Source organism: Vanacampus margaritifer, chromosome 14 (genome assembly GCF_051991255.1).
Source record: "Vanacampus margaritifer isolate UIUO_Vmar chromosome 14, RoL_Vmar_1.0, whole genome shotgun sequence".
Taxonomy (NCBI): domain Eukaryota; kingdom Metazoa; phylum Chordata; class Actinopteri; order Syngnathiformes; family Syngnathidae; genus Vanacampus; species Vanacampus margaritifer.
The window spans coordinates 15343358-15349457 of record NC_135445.1 but is presented as its reverse complement, the minus strand read 5'-3'; positions in this window follow the sequence as shown (position 1 = coordinate 15349457).

Here is a 6100-nt window from a genome sequence, read left to right as displayed (position 1 = left end):
GTTGCAATACACCCATATTGTGTGCAGAACGTGTAGCATAGCATTGGAGGACAGCTTGATCGGCGCGGTTTGCAGGCACCCAGAGCTGTATGACATTGCAAGCTACATGCATGTACCGGGACCTGGCCAAAAAGGAAGATTGCTTGGAGGAAGATAAGCATGGCAGTTGACGGAGATTTTTTAAAGTGTGAAGCAAGCTAGCAATGCTACAGTCAAGTTAGCACCAGCAACTGAAGCGGAAAACCCTCCTCTTCCTCTGTTGCGGCGCGGCGCGAAACAAATCCCATTGGGGAACCCCATGAACAAACACACGCGAGACCATCGTCGCGTCGCGATATGTTTGGCTCGGTGTAAACGTAGAATAAGTCAAAGTATCCTTGAGCGAGATACTGAACCCCCAGGGGATCCTGATGCCGTATCATCAGTAGTCAAAATGTAAAACACTTGTGAGGGCCTTATAAGGAGGAAAAGTGCTATATAATGAAGTAGTACCAGAGTAAAGTGTAGTTTGAGTTATTTTTTTAACACTGACACTAGTGTAAAGTACTTTCAACACTACTCAGTGTTTACCAGTGTAGATTGTAACACTATACAGTCTTGGAGTAACACTGGTCAGTTGTGGAAAAAAGTAACACTTTGAAAAATGTAAGATTTACACTCAGTGTTAATCTAACGCTGGAGATTTTGCTGCTGACTTCCTGCTTTCATGTCTAAGAATCATGGGAAATGTATGTGATGCCACCCCCACCCCCTTCCATGACTTCACAACTCATATCTCCATGCTCAACGGGGCATTCCCGCGCACACGTCCTGGTTTGAAGTCGGAGAAGTCCGACTTCCCACCTTCCTCTTGTCCTCAAACGCAGCATTAGTCCACCATTTTGACTTGTGATGCAAATGTGATGTAAGATCGGAAGAAAAAGATCGGCTGTCTGTCAGGATAGAGCAAAAAAGCTTGGATAATGGTGAGTGGTTGATTGTTTAGTGCTGTTTCACTGTCAACCAAGATAGTATTTAGCATTAGCGATTGTAGCGACTGCGCATCCCAGACCTTTCGCTCGTTGAGCAAGGTTCTGGAAACCCTGACTGTGGATGGTTTGACAAACAATGACTTCTCACTTACAGAAGGGGTTGCGAGCATGTGTTGAGCTAAGTCAAAGTCGAAGTAAAAAATGCCAGGCTTATTTTTTGCGTCAGTCCATCCTTGATCGAGAAGACCCTGCAACTTGCCAAGATCAGCAAAGTTTTTAAGAAACTTGGAATTTGCAAAGCCACTCGCAAGCTACAACCAACAGATGAAGATTTACCTGTCCTGATCACTTTTCGTGTTTACCATGGGGGGAAGAAAAGATTTTGGCGCGGTGGGGAATCATGGGCAGTAAAAACACACCCATTTCATCACCTTGCACTGTACAAAGGATGGCTGCTAGAAATGTTTAAGGGCTGAACTAAAAGCCATTCAAGCCAGGGACTTGAAAAATATTGAAGTCTACGTTTACAACCGCTTTATGGCCAGATAAAGGAAAATACAATCTGAATAGTGTGAACCTGAAGTCAATAAAAGTTGTATTCAATGCAAGTTGAGTGAGTGGTACTCTTATTTTATTTGCTCTGTGTGTGTCGGAATAGAGGCCTCTGGGTGGGCTTTCGTCTGCCCCATCACTGTGGGCCCCAAACTGGAGGACAGAAAACTTCTTTAAAAAGAGAACAAAGTAATCATAATGATTTTTTTTTTAAAAAAGAAAGAAAAGGGACATTTCTCTATGGGGGATAAAGTCGTCACATTGCTAGTGGTTTCATTTGCCGCAAGGCATCACAATGAATGACCACAGCCACCATGCACCAATGATGTGCTTCACTCGGGATAAAATGGTCACTTTGTTAAGGGTTTAATTTGATCCGGGGCTACAGAATGACTACAGCCACTAATTATGCTCTTCATGCCAAGTCAATGATGAAGCCTTGGTCAGCGAGCTGGTTAAAATAGTCCTCAGTGTGTGTGCGTGAGTGTGCATGCAAAACCACTCCAAGTGAAAGTGGCCCTCTGAGGTTCAAATTTACATAATGATCCCATGTCAATTTGATTTACTCATTTGAGTCTAACCTCTTCTTTGTATTTTTAAATCTTTATTTATGCAGTCTTTTTTTTTTTGATAGTGGAAAGAATTCAAAACGCAACTCTCTGCTTGGGTGAGCGTTCAACTCCCAATGGGGCCCCACTTGCTAAAATGAGTACTAACTGTATCAAGGTAAATGGAACAAAATGCTACTGATATTTAATCATAATTAAGCAAGTGTAATCTATAACAAAAAGAAACACTTCAAAAGGGGAGAAAAAACAACCGCAAGGGTAGAAATGAGCTCAAGTATTTATTTTAGTCAAAACGAGGCTTCATCTAAGACATTTATAGTTATTACTGGATAAACATAAAGTCTTAAGTATCATTATAATGTAATGGGCTGTGCTGAAGCAGCTATGAATCATTCTCATTGCAGTTTTTTCGAGTTGGAAATGATATATATGACTCTATATATGATTAAATAATTGTCTATTATTTAATGATGTCACATTTAATAATTAAGGTAGACGTGAGCTTTTATAGGGCTTCAAATGATTTTGTTAAGGAGGTAATGTGTAAAATAAATAAATAATAAAATGTCCTCTATATTACATTTTTTTCCCCTGTATTTCATCCTTGTCAATTTGGTTCTTGCAGTGTAGTCAGTGAATGTATTTAGCATGCATACAGGATGTACTAACTTCCTGTCGAAAATGCATTTGATCACCACTTTAGTTTATTCATCTACTGTATACATTCGTGCCTGGGTTTTTTGCTTCCATACACTCTCAGTCAAACCCATTTACATTTTTCACTTCTGATCTGTGCAGGTGTCTTCCATGAATATCAAATTCACCTCAAAGAGAATAATGCACCTCCTGTGGCACTCACATACAAACATGCACGTTCAGAAAAGCTGTGTTGTCAGTCTAGGAGTGATTCATGTCACGTGAGCACATCTGTCACAAACCTGTATATTGTCACCTTTTTTGGGGGGGATAATTTATGGGAGGGGACATTAAATGCTTATTTTTCATTTATTAAACAAATTGTGCTTCGATTATAATTGCCCTCTATAAGTAAGTCTTTTTGGAGTCAATTAAAAATAACAGTATTTGTATTAGTGCTGTGCCTTTTCAACTGTCATTTTGTAGGCCTTCGAAGGCCCGTTTTCATTACCGCCAGCCAACCCTCAGCACTTCTCCCTCTGTGTTTCTATAGTAACCTTGGCTAAAATCCAAACAGCCAGTAGGGCCCTCTGAAGGGCACTACACAGGGAAGATGAAAGATCTCCACCAGGCGACTGCAGCTTCCAGGCAACAGATAAATGTGATTTTTTTAAAGGAGGGCATGGTTCCACTGTGCAGGAGGAGCGACGGTGACTGCTGCTGTCACTGCGAGAGGGGTCTCTTCAGTATTCTGATATGAACAAATATTAACACGCTTCTTTGTCAGCCATGTTTGCACCTATGCTCCATTGCCTTCAAGCAGATCATATCGTGGAGAACGAAGGTAGAGTAATGTTAAAAAATTGTTTAAACGGCCACAATAGACAACGATGGCATTCCGTATAACAGATAACACATTAGTTTGATTAGATTCGACCTATTGAATTCAACATGCCAAATCCGTTAAATTCCTCATCTAGATGGATTCAATGCACAGCAACATCTAGTGGCCATTCAAACTCCAGTTTAGACAATTTATCCTCATTATATATATATATATATTATTAGGGGTGTCAAAATCTGTGAATTAATTTTGAGTTAATTTAAAGTTCCTTTAATGCCTCAAATTTTTAATGACCGCCCCTTACTCGGAAAGCAAGTACTGGGGGAATTCCAGTCACAAGACAGCAGACACGTCCACCTCAAAATTTTGCAGTAATAATTTTAATAATAATGCATATTATTGTGGAGACTGAAGTTAAGTTGTTTTTTTAAAAAAAAATGTGCAAAAATTTACTTCATGTTAAAGATTAGATAGCTCTTAATATGAAAAAACATGCACTAAGCTGTCACCAACATCTTACAAATGCAATTATGCTATCTAGTGGCAGAAAAATTTGTTAGAGTATTACTGATTGTCACACCCAACTAAGTAATTCAAAATTCATTCTCCGCATGTTACCCATTTTACGGTACATTTTTAATTTTAACTCAATTTTCTGAATTATTATGAAATTACTGTATCAATGACTAAAAGTTTCTTACATATTTCTATTAGTTTAACATTTTTTTCCACTTTTATGTTAACAAGAGAATGAAAACTTAGGGAAAAAATATTTTGCTGTACATTTTATTGTATATTTAGAACAGATATAAAATTTGCAATTAATCTTGAGTTAACTATTGAAGTCATGCAATTAATTATGATAAAAAAATTATATTGCCTGACACCCCTAATCTATATATATATGAATTAGAGTACATATTTACAGTGTACTTGACTCCTATCTCACACTTTCTTTGGCCAAATTGTCTGAGCAAGCATAAATTTGCGGCCGCAGCCATCCAGCGTTCAAAGCTCTAAGCGTCAGTGTTTCTGTTTGTTCTTTGAAAGATTCATAAGTGCCACATCTACATGAATCATTCACCAAGGAAATGATTGTCATAAACATGAAGTGCCATCTCTGCCACTGTGTGTTGAAAAATGTATGCTTTTTAAGTCATAAATTATGACATGGCACTCAACATCCTTCTGCTGGAGGAGGGGTGCATGGCGATGACTTTCCTTTTACTTACTTTCATTTCACAGTGAAGAGACTTAACATGGCAAATGACATTTTCTATGTTAACTTCAAATAACTGCCAAATGTCATGTGGTATAAAAACAAGAGGGAAACGGTTACCAGAAAGGGTGCAAATGGCCCAATGTTGAACTGATGGACAAACTAAGACACAAAACAAACTTTTATCCCTGCAGTTTCTCCATCTTGATTGCTCATTTCCAAAAGTGTTCTCGTTCATATTGGAAGTACCATGGACCAAACTGTGAGAGCACGTCCATGTCTTTGTGTGTGTTCCTCTCTTTCTGCCTGTACTGTATAGATGAGACCCTCACCTCGAGGCGAGCCGATCCTCTTACTATAATACCTTTGCCTAATCTCACAAGCGAATCAGAGAGAGCCTGGGGCACTAGGCACTAATAGGTTCACACAAATGGGATCTCGTCAAAACCCCTTAATCCTCCCGGAACTGTAAATATGGAGGGCATTATCTGCGTAGGCCTAGAGGCCTCTGATGTGGTACTGATGCAGATTTGACAGAGAGGCTGCGAGATAGTAGCCAAAAACATAAATAAAAATAATTTAACATGCTGTAAACCGTGTTAGAGCAGTAATACTGTTAGATGATGAAATACATTAGAAACATTTTAAAAGCCAGATTGAGTGTAATATCTTGCGTTTTTCTTGAAGAGACAAAAATGAGGGATTTTTTTTTTTACCTCCACTAAATGTGTAATTGTGTAAGTGAGAAGTATTATACACAAAACAAACATTTTGGCGGAGCTGGGGAATAGAAAAAGCAAGATGTTACAAAATATCTAAATTTATGTAAATTCATCAGAAAACAGCGCATGAGAAATAGTGAGAAATTTGATGAAAAAGGCAAATGTATCAGGTGGATGGATAACCATGCAGGTGGACAATTGGATGTCTAGCATTGTTTAGTGTTGGAGGTCACATGCACTTTTTGCCATCCTAATTTCTACTGTACAGTACTTTTTTTTTTCTTTTTTTTTTACAGCACTTGAGTATCAATGCATTTGTAGGCCTCACTAGAAAAAAGAGATTGCATAGACAAGAACAAAATGTGATTTTTCTTTTATTCAACAAGACATCAGTGTTAAGCACCAACCGAAGTAGCTGCTCACCTTAGACTATTTCGTTTATATAGGCTACATTCTTATTCATATTCCCGAAAATCATAACGTGAGGTGTGAGATGCTACTTTAAACACTGCGTAAATAAATTTTAATAAATAAATATTAAAATTCTGATAAATAAGAAGCTGGTATAGGCTGGCATAAGAACTGAA